We start from the raw sequence: 16,936 nt of genomic DNA, 5'->3' as shown, positions 1-16,936 counted from the left end.
CCCCCTCCCCCTACACTAATGCCTGTAAAGGCGATGTAGGTATTTGAATAAATAAATAAATAAATAAATAAATAAATAAAATTTAATTTAGGTGCACTGAATTTCGGTCCAAGAGTAGTAGTTATATCATCCCCAGGACGTGTCCCCTTACGTAAGCTTTTTTTCGGTGGTATCCCGAAATATTGGCCAAGTAGACAGTTTTGCAATCTACCAGGATTCAATAAAATTTTCCACTTCATTAGAAATTGGGCCGTTCTCCTTCATTTGTAAAAAAGGGGGCCCACAGTGCATGCCAAACCATCGACAGACCTTTATGGCCTCCCCTTGTTTCGAAATTCTTGAGCATGTCATTGTCACACGTATCACTTGTTTCTTGGATGGTTACCACGTCTGACCTCATTTTCGGCATGGTTTTAGAAAGTCTATTTCTACCGTCACTCAGGTGGTTTCGGCTGTTAATTTCAGTGCTTGCGTTTTCGTTTTCCCTCTCGCTGCCGTCCCAGCAATGTTCAACAGTCATCCCACATCACTGTAGTCATCCTTACCTGGCGTAGCCAGCCCAGCCGCCAACTGGGCTGACCTAAGCATTCCACATTAAAGAGATCTCTCTCCCCTTCTCTCTGCTCTCCATCGCTGCTCTCCCTCCCTCCCTCTCTCATCACAGCTGGTGAGCCGCAGCATCATTTAAATTAAGGCAATCTTTGACCGTGTTCCCCGCGACAAAATTATTGAGTGGTGATCGGGATTCCGAGCTATCTTGTGCGTGCCTGCTTATCTGAACGACAAAAAAAAACAGTAGTGACGTGTGTGGAGAGAGCTGGCAGTATTTGTCAGTTAACTTTGGCGTACACCAAGGTAGCGCAAGACTGTTGCTCTTTTTAATTTATTGCAATGATATTATTGCAATGCGCGAGCCTTAAAATACAAGTACATGACAGTTACGATACGACTGCTGTCAGATGGATGTATCATTTTCACTGACGTGCAGACGACAAACGTCCTCGTTTCTCTTAACACAGCACTTCACAACATTCTTTCCTGGTGCAATAAAACGAGCATGGTGCTGAACCTGGTAAGTTTTCCTTCACATTTCTAGCAAAAAAAAATCCCTTTCATTTTCTTTGTTCAAGCTGCGCTGTCATCCATTTAAATAGGCACGTCAATGCAAATACCTGATGACAACAGTAACGAAAACGAGTTGAACTGCCCGCATCGCCAATACCTCAATACTCATCCCCTTCTCGAGTCTTCAGGGGCGTAAACTCACAGACGCCGCTTGTGAAACTCCTAGCATAAAACACTCTAATACGGTCTAAACTGGAAAATGCTGGAACCGTTTCAGACCAGCATACCGAAGGTAATATTTATTCAATTGGAGAAGTTGAAAGACGAGCATCCAGTTTTATGTACTCTATAGGTATACATTGCCGCGGTGTATCGGTCTGGAAACTAATGTAAGTTATAACTAAATGAAAACATTGCAGTACCGGCCCCTGGTTCGCCGTCTACATGCGCTATTATTGCTAGTTAACTCTAAACTCGCACTAAACCCATCTGTGTACGCAACTAGAGTTTTGAATTGCGAACGCTTCCGTCGTGTGCTCCCCCTTTGGCCCCGCATTTCGCTCAGAATACGTGAGGTTTTATTTCGCCCAGCGAAGTATCACAGTGAAACAACATGCCCGTTCATTACCTCTACACTTTAGATATCCTTGAAGCAAATGTTTAATCAGTCATAGGTCCGACACCGATCCCTTTGTTCTTCAGCTGCAGATATCTAAACAAATTCTCTTTTTTCCCGTGTTCTCGCGTTGAGTGTTTTCTCTTTACTCAAGCTGTGTTTGCATGTATCCCTTCAATAATTAGGATTTTAGTAATACGTTCAAGAACTACGAGAAGGGTCGTAAACAATAGAGGCAAAGCCAACACCATTGAGGGCATGCAATAAAGGGTACTCAATCTGCAATCAAATGGAGTAAACAGGAACAGAACGGGCAATACATTAGAGTTTACTTGAAACTTGTTTGACTACCGTGCAAAGTGCGAACAGTGTCAATTAGAAGAGTGTATCCCGCCACAAATTGTTTGTCTCATATCTCACAGCAGGGTCATTTTTGGTTGCGAGAAGGTGACACACAGGACATCTTGCAGCTGTCGAGCTGTTCAAGACGGCTACCAAAGACAGAATTGGCTAGGCAGCGCTGCCAGAAGGCAGCCAAAATGCATCCGCGAGTCGCCGTTGTGGAGACTTGTTTTGTTTGAATGCACGCCAAAGACTTACGCGAGCTGCACCCAGTATGTCAACAATGGAGATGTTGACTTGTAGTGGTCCACCGCATGTTATTGCCGGTGGCTGCTCCCGGAACGGAGAAAAAACTGGCACCCATTTGTAAGGGGGTCTCAATAGGCACGAGATAAAGAGGAGGCCTGTGGCTTCTCCAGCAGAGGTCTTGATTGCGGAAAGGGAGCCGGAGGAACAGGATGGCCCAAGCTACTACTACAATGCCTGCGGCGTCACCCCAAAGCGTGCCCGCCTGGCCCTCTCCCACTGCGTCTGAATTCCGTGTGGTGGCGCAACTCACCGATCCTCCCGCTGCCGATCCTCTCCCGCTAGGTCGCATGGTAGCAAACGATCCGCGGGCAAACCGTGCACTGAGTATTCCCGCTTCTTGCCGGTGAATGGCTCTTCATGTTACGTATTTATTACAATACCTTCGGGCATAATTGCCGCTAAATTCGTGTTAGTAATACCTGCCCATTAAACCAGCGACGAGGTTTTGCTTGTGAAATGTAAAACCGAAGAATAGGATATTTGTGCCGCCCATTCTTCACCGTGCGGAAGAAGGATCCGGATGTCTCCAACCATGACTTCTCAGGGAATAAACCCTGAAAGCACAATGGGTAAAGAACATTTGTAGAAAGAACAGGTAGCCCAACTCAAAGTCCAGTGCGTTACTCGATATGTGGTCTGCAGTGTGAACTTTCAGCCGGAACACTTTCGGGAGTTACAAGTCAAGATGCTATGCATAGTATTTTCCCGCACTGTCCTTCGTACACGAGGCCGCAGCGAAAAGGGAAGCAAGGAGCGATGTCAGCTCCAAAAAAAAAAAAAGAAAGCGAGATTCCGCACCGGAAAGATCGGCAAGATATATCGAACGCAACAGCTAGTGCGACTGCTGCTTGCCATGAAGTTTCCTGACGCGATGCTTTCGGATCATCGGTTGCTTACGAAGCCCCTCGAAGCATGCTTGAAACACAGCGTTGAGCTCATCGCATCAATGCCAGTCTTGGTGTGTGTCCCAACGAAGCTATAGGTCATCGGCGAGATTTGGTGGAACTCATGCGTAGAAAGTTTATTAAGCCGCTGCTGCGAACCACGCCTTTTGATAAGGCCGTCAAGAATGCAATGAGAATTATATATATTATACAAAGCCACTCTCACGGAAAGTTGTGAAGCTTTGAAAATCATCCTTACACTCATATGTACTCCCAGTGGAACGTAACATACTCGAACTTTTGTTTTCGCATATATATGCACGCGTGCATACACGTACGCATATGTACTCGCAGTGTAATATGTAACAAGTCTCATTTTTGTTTTCACATCTGTTTCGTTTCTGTTCATTTATATTTGTTTTGAAGCTATCGGATTGCGTTTAATTTGTTTGAATTTGCGATAAACGTATGTGGTGTCCGTCTTGGTCATATCGTTGCCCAATGCGACTGGCAGATTCACCGCTGCTGTTTCATGCGTGGAATAACGCAATTTTCCCAACATCGACGAGCAGCAAACTCTGTGGAAAAAGGATTACAGATAGGAGTTGCAGTTGCCTAATAGAAGTAGCCCATAAATACGCCAAGTAACGACAAAACCGATATACAATTAAAGTGGGCCGGTAGACTGTACGAGCGAAACAAAATCTGTTCATTCAATGATTGCACAATAAAACACTCTGGAAAGGAACAAAGTTAACTAAAATGACATGATGAACACAGGCGAACAAATTTTATCTCAGAGGGTACTTCAGACGAAAACAATACCGCGCACAAAAACACGGTTTCAGTTGACACCACAAGCGCCACCGAGGATCGGTCACTTGCGCCACCGCGCGGTGGTTGAGTCAAAAAGGCCGGCGATCTGGCAGCAATGGGAACCGGTGCGACGAAGCAGGCATCGATAACCAAGCTCGCGTGCTAACCAGGATGTAGAGAGGGTGTCGCGTAATGGAGCGCGAAATGAAGCGTAATTTGCGGCCCCGGTAGGTTGAATCGACATCCGATACGGATTTTGTTTTTGTGTTTTTGCGGTGTTTTGTGCTCAGTTTGGTCGTCAGACGTGTGCGGGTTCACCTTTTAAACTATTAAATAAAGTTTACTTTCGCGCTCTCTCTCCAATAGAGTTCCCATCACGCGGCCGCAGTTTCTTTCAACTTCACGATTTGGGTGCCCATGAGCCACCGACAAGCACCGAAGCGACAATATTTCATTAAACTGCCAGCTGCAAGAAAAGCCATACGATTACAATAAATTGTATTAAAGGTAAGGCTTCGAAGCCAGTGATCAAAACACTCCAACCAGTGAATAGCATCGCTAAAACGTTCATAGAACCTGCCACGGGTACACAAGAGTGGTGGTCGCTGTTGTCATAGAAGCATTCTTTTTACTTTCCCCACAATCATCAACATCGTCCGAAAATGTTGGCTTTCATGCAGTGCGTTTTTGACAGAGCAAACTTTATCACTGACACGTAGAAAGCTTCGCTTTCAAATACACAAATAGCAGAGGAAGGTACCAACCTTTCTTTTTAGTTCGGTGGTAGTTCACTTTTTACCTAGCTTGTAGCTTTGCGGGCTGTTTCTCGAGATCCGAAGTCAGGCAAGAAAAGGGTCTGTTTCAGCAGTAGGACTATTATAAAGATATTTAATAGCGAACAAAGTCTATAGTTTATGACCACACTTTTTCAGGTTTCATGCACCCCAAACCTTACGTCCTGTGGCTGCTGAAACTGTTTTGCAAAGATTGTGCCGTGTGAATCTGGGGTACATTGCGCATAAACACCGCAAGGTACCCCGCATATGTTTTGAAGGCTAGTCGCTGTCTCTTAAAGGCTGCGCTTCAGTGCCCTCTCAACGGTTGCAGGAAGTGGCGTCATACGTCGAAAAAGTTGGCGCGGCTCACACAAACTAATTCACCAATTTTTTTTCAAATCACCACTCAAACTCAGACTCAATCCTGACAGAATATCTGCGCTAACTCAAACTCAAACTCACAGTGAGCGCCTAACTCAGGACTCACTCGGACTCAAAACTCAAAGTGTACTCAGAACTCAAAATGTACTCATACACAAAATGTACTCAAACTCAAAATATACTCAGTACTCAAAATGTACTCAGTTCTCAAAATGTACTCAGTACTCAAAATGTACTCAAAACTCAAAATGTACTGAAAACTCAAAATGTACTCAGTACTTAAAATGTACTCAAACTCAAAATGTACTCAAAACTCAAAATGTACTCAAACTCAATATGTACTCAGTACTCAAATTGTACTCAAACTCAAAATGTACTCAAAACACAAAATGTAAAACTCAAAAGTACCCAGGCTCCAGGTGTACTCAAACAAGATGTACTCAAACTCAAAATGTACTCAACGTTAAAATGTACTCAGGACTAAAAATGTACTCAAAACTCAAAATGTACTCAAACTCAAAATGTACTCAGTACTCAAATTGTACTCAAACTCAAAATGTACTCAGTACTCAAATTGTACTCAAAGTCAAAATGTACTAAAAACTCAAAATGGACTCAGAACTGACTCAGTCTCTGGCGTACTCAAACTAAGTCGGGCTCAAACTCACTCAAGCTCAAACTCACCATGCTGCACTAGCTTGTCGCTCGCTCAAACTCAAACTCACGAGTGAGTTTGAGCCCAAATGAGTTTAAGTGAATGGACTCATAGTGAGCCCGCCGATATATGCACACGAGAGACCCGCTCCTGCCCTGTGCAGGTGAGCGTTAGGTTGCCCCCGCCATGGCAATCCGCCTGGGGTCGGAGCCTCCTTTGTCTTGCTGATGTTGCACCACAATGAAGACGTCTTGCCTCCCTCTGTCGTAATATTCGTTGGGTAGCCTGTTGAAGACATCTCCAGCGTCCTCAAGCACGCCACAAAAAGGGCATGACAAAAGATGCGCAGGAAAACCGTCGAAGCTTGCAGTGCGGGGGGCCAAGCAATGCTATTGTCAGCACCGCCGCTGGCCGGTTGGCGCTTGAGGGTCGGCGAGGTCGCTGAAAGGTTATTGTCAAGTAGCCGCACAGCTCGCCACTGTGAACACGCCGGGTCATGGAAAGTCGATGGCAGCAGGTTTTTGGTGGTTCACCAGAGCGCTGAAGCCGGGTTGCGTAACACCATCGCAACGGGAGCAAGTCATTTCTCGTCCAAATTAAGTACCTCATACTTCGTCGGGAGAAGAAAATCTGAAATGATGTGTAATTCCTTTTCGCAAGAGTGAAAAGATACGGCTTGTTTTAACCCCCATTACAATGCACAAACCGCTCGTTAAAAAGTTAAACAAGTTGTCCCGTGGTAAACAAACCTTTGCAAAGAATTGGCTGCTCATTTCTGGCACATCGTTGGTAGTAAGTTGCTCAATTATGTGTTTAATTAGGATATGTTCGAATTATTTACATGAGACGGCTACCAGAATGGTCGGTACACAAAAATTCAGATTGCACTTTATTTGTGTGGTCTACACGTGCGGAAGTATGTTGCGCTGGTTTTATAGGCACCGTGCAATGCAGTTTGCGGAGCAGGTGGCGCCTTTTGGCGGCTGAATTTACAAGCTTGAAGGCGTTCGCTCGCGCATGCCCGCGTTCGCTGCTGCTGCGTGAGCGTGGACTATTTGAGAATTTGATCCGAGTTTTTTATTTCGCGGTGAAGTTTCTGCAGCTGACGGTTCGATGGCGTCATCGCAATCATGCTGCAACCCCACAGTCGCAAAGAATAAATCTCGGCTTAGATATTGAGTCCTCAAATGCAACAGTCGGGAGGGCACGCCAGGCCCGAAGCTTCTTACAGCTTCCCGTCACAGCCGTGGGAGAAAACGCGAAGACAAGTGGATTGTCGCCGTGCGGCGACTAATGTAAGTGAGCTCTGTTAGTTCGGGAAATCGCGGCACGTTACGCAAGCCACTAAGGAAGCGTCAGTCTGCATTTAGTACAAGGCGGTCGCCTCGACGTCGTAGCTTACCATTTGTTTAACGTCTGGTGGTTTCTAGTTTAATACCTTCCAATCTAATTGACAAATGTCATACGTTACTATTCTTTTCAACTCCGTGCGCTTGTACTTGTGGCTGGTATATGTATTCGAGAACAATGACCCAACCACTCGTGATCTGCTTAGCAAATGTGCGTGTTCGTCGGGAGCCATCCTCTGTTTCTACATTGTGCACGGTTGGCGTCTGCAGTCGAGATATGGACAGGGCCCGGCGCTGTCGCTCGCGTTTCTTATTCGCGGACAACTTCGCTGTTCATTCATGCTGATTGAAAATAATGGCAATATTAGTGAATAGCGCGTGGTATATTATAACAGATGACGAAAACATCTGCAACGTTCAAATAAAAAAAAATGTATATGCGCAGTGTGTTTTGTTTTTTTCCACATTTATTGTATGACACAGCTTGATATTACTGCACTTTGACGTCATTCCTCATTCTTGAATTGTTTCAGTTTGCAGGATTCTTCAACCTGGCAGCCCAGTCAGCGATCAAGTGTGTACTCCAGTCATCTTGAAAATGTCATTCAAATAAAACGCATGCAACTGCGGCTAAGCGCTTGCTGTGCTGTATCGACTCAGGCTGCCGTATCAACAAGTGCACTTGCGGGAAGTTCAATTTTTTGGGGCCTCACCGTCAGCTGCAAAATGAATTCTAGCGAAAAGATAGCTGAGGCACACGCTCCCCTCCCGAAATGTCAGCCGTTGGGTGCGGCGACTTCAAAGAGATTCTCCCCACGCGAACAGGCCCCTTTAGCCGAGCGCCAGGCCGGGGTGCCGCTTGTACCCATTAACCGGTGGGTGCCACGCGGTAGTGGCGTGGGCCACATACCACCACCTCCTGTGCCGTAGGCGGACGCTCTAGCCACTGGGCCACGGTGAAACGAAATAAAAAAGCGCGTGAAGTTTATACAAGCGTTTAACGCCAGCAATACGCTAGTAATGTTTTTTCTGGAGCTTTGAACTGCAAGCTGGGAACTCATGTTGTTTTGGATACTTATTTTCAGACCAGTGTAGTACATGCGTTTGCTCTGCTGGGAAGGACATGCTTCGGTGGCTTCAGTTTCGTACACATCCCAGATCCCGTAAACATGCTTGCTTTCGAACAAGCGGCGTTCTTCCTACTGTATTTATCCTCTACTTGAACCGGCAATGCAAGCCTCGCGACATGGCGGCTTGCAGTTTTTCACCGTATGCTGCTGGGCTATGACGGTAAATCCAAGTGTAACGTTTGCTGCACACGTAGCAGAAAGATGTCGCGGCAAAATTTATCGCCGCGCGCCGTTAAAAACGCTAAAATCACGGATCCCCGCATCACGGAAAGCAATGCTAACACGGCCGCAGCCCCGCACGGAGCGCCTGCGTGTTTGGCGCCCCCGGCGTTGGCGGCGCGCATGTCAGCTCGATGGAGGCGCCGCCCGACGATTGCAGGGTGCCTATTGTTGAGGCAGTGAAATTGTTAAGGTGATGGTAGAACTGATGAAAAAAATGGCAGCATCTCCACCCCGTGGATTATGGCGAGGGTACGCAGTACGGGGACTCGAAATGAGATCCAAGTTGCGTCCCGAGTGACATCCCATTTGCGCCCCGACCGTCGCTCTGTTTTAGTCGGTTTGCCTCCGCTTGCCACGCTTTCGTATTCGGGAAGCTCGTTGTCTTCGTAGACGCTGAGCAGAACGCTCGTTTCCGTCCATGGCGGGAAGAGGGTGTGTGATTTTCGAAACCCGCTTATATACGAGGTGCACCGCAGCGCCATCTCGTGTTTACGCTTAGCGCCATCTAGCGTAGTTCGATGCAGCCTCTGTGTATTAGAACTTGATCACAACCTGACTACACCGGTGTTTTCGCGCGCTTTCTCGCTACTAGGTTATGTTTGTGCCTGTTTTCGAGTGTTTTGGAGTGTTCTTGTACCATTTTAGCTAGTTTCTGCACAGATTTTTACTTGATGGTGGTGTGCACACGGATGGACGCGGACAGACATTGGAAGGTTATAATGTACTCCGCATCATTACAGGCGAGGGAGTAAGCCGTTTGACTCTCGTATACCAACTCTCGGTCGTAGCGTAGTGGGTACGTCTACTGACACCCACTCTGTGTGGTCTACCAGACGCAGGCGCGAATCCTGCCGGTGCCTGCGTAATTTTTTTGCGATTGTAAATGCTATGCGCACGGACGCGGACGTACATTGTTGAGGTCCTCAGGTGCTCTGCACCTAAAAGTGTAAGCCGGGAAATGTGCGTCGTCTTTCCAGTGTTTGAATACCGAGATTCCTTTTTATCGATGTAATGCTTGAATTGGGTGATTATTGTCCTGATATGAAGCGGGCGCGCTCTTGTTTTGACACTATAGTCTTTTTGTGGCTAAATACGATAGATAAGGATTCGAAATTGTTCCAGCGTATTCAACTTTTGATCTTATCAGGGAGGTAAACGCGAGCAGTTTGGTATCTTTATTCGCTTCACATAGCGAACGATGAATGAAACCAAGTGTCTTATAGGTAGCACCTAAAATTGATAGGATACGAACTTTGTAAGTGGGGTTGCTTGTGAAGTGAACTACTAGGGAATTAAACAAATCGACAGGTTCAGTAATCGCACTGCTAAGTGCAAAAGCAGATACAACAACTTCTTTGCGCGTGGTCAAACGCAAAGTTAATTTTTTTTAACAACAATGTTCATTTGCCAGTCGGCACACCACTTTTCCAATCTACACAAGTCGGTTTGAAATTCTGCACAACTAGAATAGTTCGATACACGACCGTGAAGTAAACAATCATCTGCGAATAACCTGAAAGAAAAACTAATCCCATAAAAGATTTCATTCATATAATTTAAGAAGAGAGTGAGAACAGGCACAGACGAGGGAGGAAACCTTGATTTGACTAGCTGAAATGAGGGCGATAAAATGTACATAGTCTCTAATAATTGCCTGTTGTCTATTACGAAGATATTCCTTAACGCTCCTGTTTACATTGCTTTCTATTTTATTTTTCCTATTTGTGAATGAGGAGATTATGGGGACACAATAGAATGCTTTCTGAAAATAGATGAGTATGGCAATCGTCTACCGAAGTTCATGAAGGGAGTCGTAAGTATCAGTTGTAAGTTGAATTCGGATTCAAAAGAGCGCCTGCCCTGAAACTCATGCTGATTAGAGTATTGAATGTTGTATTTTGTCACGTATTTCATTATTTCGGACGATAGGATGTGCTCAAGAATCTTGGAAGTAAAGACATTAACCTGTAGTTGGAGAATTCATTTTCATCCCCGCTTTAAATATTGGTACCACATACGGTAGTTTCCAATGCTCAGGAACTGCACCAGTTTCAAGAGACTCTTTGAAAATAAGTGCAAGGATTACTGCCGTGTACTCTTTTGTAATTTTCAGTAGATTTGTGCTTATATCATCAGGACCGGGACTTGAACACGTTGGCAAATTCCGTGTGCAGTTAGAGTAAAGTCAAGAATGGCATCGGCACGTATAGGGGATGTCCCCGGCTGGGTTAACTGAAAAGATGATAAAAATCCAAGAAAGCAGTACGTTGGTGTGGTGTCCTTATGCCATCAGTTGATACGATGGACCAGTGTAACATAAGAAAATTAAAGTCACCGGCTAAGATCCTTGGGGAGTTCCTACACGTATTATAAATTCCGGCGATAACATCGCGCAGTTTGTCGTCGAAATCTGCAGAAGAGTCAGGCAGACTGTAACATGCTCAAATAACTATTGTTGCGCTCGGCAGATAAAGAGTAACTCGCATTGTTCAAAAAACGCCGTCCACATCAATTAGCAGCACAGGAATATGTTTTTTCGTGGCTATCGAAACCGCTCCTCCCCGCTCACCATCACGATCCTTACGAAAAAAAGGAAATAACTTGGCAGTTTCCATTTCGCCACTGCGGATCTGTGACGTGAGCCATGTTTCCGTTCCAACAATGACGTCTGCATTACAGGTATGAAGAAAAGCTAGTAGTTCATCCAGCCTGTTCATAATGCTGCGAAAGTTTGCGAGTTTCAGTCAAAGGTTCGAGTACAGTTTGTTAATTGCACCCTTGTCACCGTGTGGACTCAACCACATGCGCAGTAGCTTGGTCACAACGGTATCTACAGTTTTTGAGCAGAAGCTTTTCAAAAGATATATTCATTTTTCATTCGGTGGACGATTTACTCGCGCCAAGTCCCCAAGTTGCTTTCTTACAAATTTATTGCTCGTTCAGAAGTATTCTTCAATCTATGCGTTCTGATCATTTGGTTGTTTCAGTTTAAATGCGTTTTCATTGATTTGACCTTCGGTTTTGTAGTTCAGGAACTTCACGATTAGGGGACGGTCATAGACTACATTTGGAATGCCAACACCATATGCGCGTTCAATATCAGTGATGTCTAAGCCAAATGCTCTTTGCAAAAGTTCGTAATATTAGATTCGGAGGCGTCAAAGTTTTAAAGATTAAGCTTGAAGGTTAAGATTAACGCGCATGCGATTGTTCATATCGTCTACCCCGTCAGAAGGCCAGCCTGGCTGTCCTGCCTACTCGAAAGGGCCGAAATGTAAGTTTTGATTTCATTTACGGTGCCTTCGATGGTCCTTCGACGCTTTTTTAGATCTATGACTCCTGTAGATATGTCTCCTTTGTTAGCGTTAATTTCTTTTTGAAATGCGTCAGGTGGCGTTGCCGCATTCTTCAGACAACTAATGATCATGCCCAGTTTGTCAGGGCCTGGGTTGGTTTCTACCGCAACAAACCAACAGTTGTGCAAGACAAAACACCACGACAACTAAGTGCCACGAAGGCACACCCTAGTCAGAAGACAAGCGACATCAGCCTGCAACCTCTTTTTAAGATTACACAATGACTTACGGCCGACGGAGCCGAATGCCGCAAGATAGGTTTCAAGATCAACCCCAATGTTAACAAAAAATTGCTTGCCAATGCACCCTGTAAAAGGTGGTTGGAAAGCGAAGCTGGAAACGGCACCCAGAACGATGAACCATGCGACGTCACTTGAATTCACACACGTAGGTCCACAAAGACTGAAACCACAGACACGTGAAATGCACTTAACCAGAACGGAAAAGAATTGGGCGCGTTGGTTCATAGTCACACAGAAAGCAAGGGCTGTAAAAAAGCAAACATAGGACGAGGCCTGTCCACGCTTCGTCCTATGTTTGGTTTTTTACAGTGCTTGTTTTCTATTTGGCACTTAATCGGACCTTTTATTACTTCGTAGGGATAGCCTTTGCTAATGTCAAATCAATGCCTGACCCTTCAATGGTGGTTGGTTGAGTTGTATTGGTAAAGCACATTAGTGAAAACTCTTTTTATAAAATGAAGGGAACTCAAACCCGTATTAGCCGATCTCACTTCTCAGTCTTTGCCACCAGTCTCGTCTCCTTCTTCGGCAGCGGCAGAGACGGAGGAGAAATTGGATGCCACGTGTTGGTGTGAGCTTTTTTTTTTATTTTTCTAACTCGTGGCGCTTGAGCAAGGCGCGGAGAAGGCCGCACCACGTGCCGTGGGCGGAGCGCACAGCAGCGCGAGTGTTCGCGTTAGCCTATCGCGTGCATTCAGAGAGAACGCAGGGGTTTAAGCCGCAAATCTGCTTTGTGAGTGCACCGTCTAAATTGCAGCCTCCGCGTGGGCTGGTAGCTCAATCGGTAAAACAAAGGGACAAATACCATCTCATTAGAGTAAACGTGGTGCGCGCAACACAAAACACCAAACACTTCCAATCGCGGCATGGTCGCTGCTCCTGTTTTTCAAGGGAATCTAATTTTCCTGTCTCCCTTTTGCATCGACGGCTTCTAGAAAGATTTGGTACTCAAAGCAAGGCCCGTGCCTAAATTAGAGGTGACCGTGCCTGCCGCAGCGGCACGCCCAATAAACATACCCGTCTACCTCGCGGCATGCAGCTGCCGGAAGTATCGCCAAACATGCAGACAGCTCGTTTAGTAGATACGATAAATAACACGGCGAAAGGGGGAAACCGGCGTCGGTAGTGCAATGTTTCTCGCGCCAGTCTGAAAATGACAGGGCCGCCCTTTGGTGTCGTTCCAAAAAAGTGGGCTTTGAACGTTAGCAGTTTTGCGACGTTCTCAGGCATGTGGGCGTATGCGTCGTCCATTACTTAATAATTTAACATGTCGTTCCACCAAGTGGCATCTAAAATACCTCCCGGTAACTGAGGTGCTTCGGAAGGGGAGAAATGCCGTACCGCCACTTCTACTTTGACGGTGTCGATTACTGGGCTTCAGCAGAGAGCTCTGAAGAACAGGAGGTTCTCACTCTCGTTCATATTTGTCATTTGTTGTTACAAAATATCACCGCTGTGAATGTATACTTTATTATCGAATTAGAGTACTAAGCGTTAAACCTAGGCAAGAGTGCTTATTGTTATTTATCCGATGTTGAAGCTCACAATCCCTTCTATCTAGTGCGATTTGTCTCCTTGTTTAGAACAGAGAAATAGATTCGAGGTAAAATATCCATGTTATGAGCCGTTCTCGCAGGAGGTATGCCGCACACACGCCCGCTATTAAAGAAAAGCACATCCCGGGAGATCTTGGCTTTGCTCATTAAGGCATTAAGGAGTATTTAACTTTCGCGCAGCAACCTTAATGTCTGCATTGTGCTAGAAACATTTTCAAGCCAAAAAATGGGCATGAGAATCGAGCAGCAAAGAGGCCCGTAAGAAATAGTACACATATGCCATATAACATTGTTATTTTCTAAACAAAACAAGTGCCAATTAGAGAATAGAACGTTGCATTAAACGTCAGTAATACTAGAAGGTTCAAGAGAACGTCAAGAACAACACGAGCTACAAAATAAAGTTCTCTGATTATAATCAAATGATGTAACAATTCACGGTAACTAATTTAAAAGCGAAAAGCATCGTAAAGAAAAAAGCAACAAACAATGTTACTCTGTTTCGAAAAAAAAACGAAATTAGGATTTTAGTTATACGTTCAAGAACTACAAGAAGGGTTGTAAACAATAAAGGCAAAGCCAAGACCATTGAGGGCATGCAATAAAGGGTACTCAATCTGCAATCCAATGGAGTAAACAGGAACAGAACGGGCAATACATTAGAGTTTACTTAAAACTTGTTTGACTACCGTGAAAAGTGCGAACAGTGTCAATTAGAAGAGTGTATCCCGCCACAAATCGTTTGTCTCATATCTCACAGCAGGGTCATTTTTGGTTGCGAGAACATGACACGCAGGACATCTTGCGGCTGTCGAGCTGTCCAACACGACTGTCCAAAGTCCAATAGTGGGTAGGCAGCGCTGCCAGAAAGCAGCCCAAATGCATCCGCGAGTAACCGTCGTGGAGACTTGTTTCGTTTGAATGCACGGCAAAGACTTACGCGGGCTGCACCCAGTATGTCAACCATGGAGATGTTGATTTGTAGCGGTCCACCGCATGTTATTTGTGGTGGCTGCACACAGAACGGAGAAAAAATGTGCACCCATGCGTAAGGGTGTCTCAATAGGCAGGAGATAAAGAGCTGGCTTGTGGCTTCTCCTGCAGAATTATTGATTGCGGAAAGGGAGCTGGAGGAACAGGAGGGCCAAGCTCGCCTGCTAACGAGGATCTAGTGCGGGTGTCGCGTAATAAAGCCCGAAATGAAGTGTAATTTGCGGCCCCGGTAGGCGGAATCGACATCCGGTACGGATTTTGTTTCTGTGTTTTTGCGGTGTTTTGTGCTCAGTTTGGTCGCCAGATATTAGTTTCACCTGTCAAACTTTTAAACAAAGTTTACTCTCACGCTCCTCGCCAATAGAGTTCCAATCGCGGGGCTGCAGTTTCTTTCAACTTCACGCTTTCAGTGGCCATGAGTCACCGAAAACCTCGCAAGCGAGCATGTTTCATTAAACCACCAGCTACAAGAAAAATCATACGATTACAATAAATTGCAAATAAAGTAAGACTTCGAAGCAAGTTATCAAAACACTACAACCAGTCAGGTGCGACCGGTACACAAGAGTGGTGGTCGCTGTTGTCACAGAAGCATTCTTTTTACTTTCCCCAGAATCATCAGCATCGTCCGAACATGTTGGCTTTCCTGCAGTGCGTTTTCGACAGAGAAAACTTAATCACTGAGACGTAAAAAGCTTCGCTTTAAAATACACAAATAGCAGAGGAAGGTACCAACCTTTCGTTTTATGTCGGTGGTAGTTCGCTTTTTACCTAGCTTGTAGCTTTGCGGGCTGTTTGTAGAGATCCGAAGTGAGACAGAAAAGGGTCTGTTTCAGGAGTAGGACTATTCTAAAGATTTTTAATGGCTAACAAAGTCTATAGTTTATGACGACACTTTCTCAGGTGGCATGTACCCCAAAGCTTACGTCCTGTGGCTGCTGAAACTATTTTGCAAAGATTGTGCAGTGAGAATCTACGGTACATTGCGAATAAACACCGCAAGGTGTTTATTTGAAGGATTTGAAGGATTTGAATGTGTTTTGAAGGATCGTCGCTGTCTCTTATAGGCTTCGCTTCAGTGGCCTCTCAACGGTTGCAGGAGGTGGCCTAAATACCTCAGCAAAGTTGGCGTGTCTCACTCAAACTCACTCACCAATGTTTTTTTCCAGTCACCACTCACTCAGACTCAATCCTGACAGCACATCTGCGCACACTCAAACTCAAACTCGCAGTGAGCGCAAAACTCACAATTTACTCGGACTCACAACTCAAAGTGTACTCAGAACACAAAATGTACTCAAAACTCAAAATGTACTCAAATTAAAAATGTACTCAGTACTCAAAATGCACTCAAACTCAAATGTACCCAAAACTCGGAATGTACTCAAACTCAAAATGTACTCAGAACTCAAAATGTACTCAAACTCAAAATGTACTCAATTCATAATGTACTCAAACTCAAAATATACTTCAAACTCAAAATGTACTCAAACTCAAAATGTACTCAGTACTCAAACTGTACTCAAACTCAAACTGTACTCAGTACTCAAAATGTACTCAAACTCAACATGTACTCAGTACTCAAAATGTACTCAAACTCAAAATGTACTCAAACCTCGAAATGTACTCAGGACTCAAAATGTACTCAAACTAAATAGTACTCAGTACTCAAATTGTACTCAAGCTAAAATGTACTCAAAGCTCAAAATGTACGCAAACTCAAAATGTACTCAAACTCAAAATGCACTCCCTATCGCCGGTAATGCCAGTAATACTCAATCACCAGTAATGCACTCCCTCACCAGAGCAGGGTTGGCCACCCTGCTGTAGTAATGGTCACAGCCTCCCATGGATACGCCAATTAACCCACGGCCCTCTGTCTCCAGTGGCTGCGCATAAAGTGACCACGCGGCGGGCAGACCTGTGACACAGCAGAGGGTTCTAAGAATTCCTGGATCCGGACAGGCTGTCAATGGAATGTGAACCTGGCAACGTTTAACTCGCGAACTTTATCTAGCGAAGTGAGTCTAGAGGTGTTGTTGGAGGAATTAGAGGGCAATAATTGGAATATAATATGGCTAAGTGAGGTTACGAGGACAGGTGAAGCGCTTACGGTTCTGAAAAATGGACACGTTCTATGCAACCGTAGTTTAGCAGACAGAAGAGAACTTCGAGTGGGATTTCTAGTCAATAAAAGCTTAGCGGGCAACATTGACGAATACTATGGCATTAACGAAAGGGTAG

This window comes from Haemaphysalis longicornis, unplaced genomic scaffold (genome assembly GCF_048455015.1).
Source record: "Haemaphysalis longicornis isolate Haplotype H1 unplaced genomic scaffold, Haemaphysalis longicornis Haplotype H1 scaffold_1, whole genome shotgun sequence".
NCBI classification, from domain to species: Eukaryota; Metazoa; Arthropoda; class Arachnida; order Ixodida; family Ixodidae; genus Haemaphysalis; species Haemaphysalis longicornis.
The sequence above is the reverse complement of the archived record's forward strand: the minus strand, read 5'-3'. Positions refer to the sequence as shown.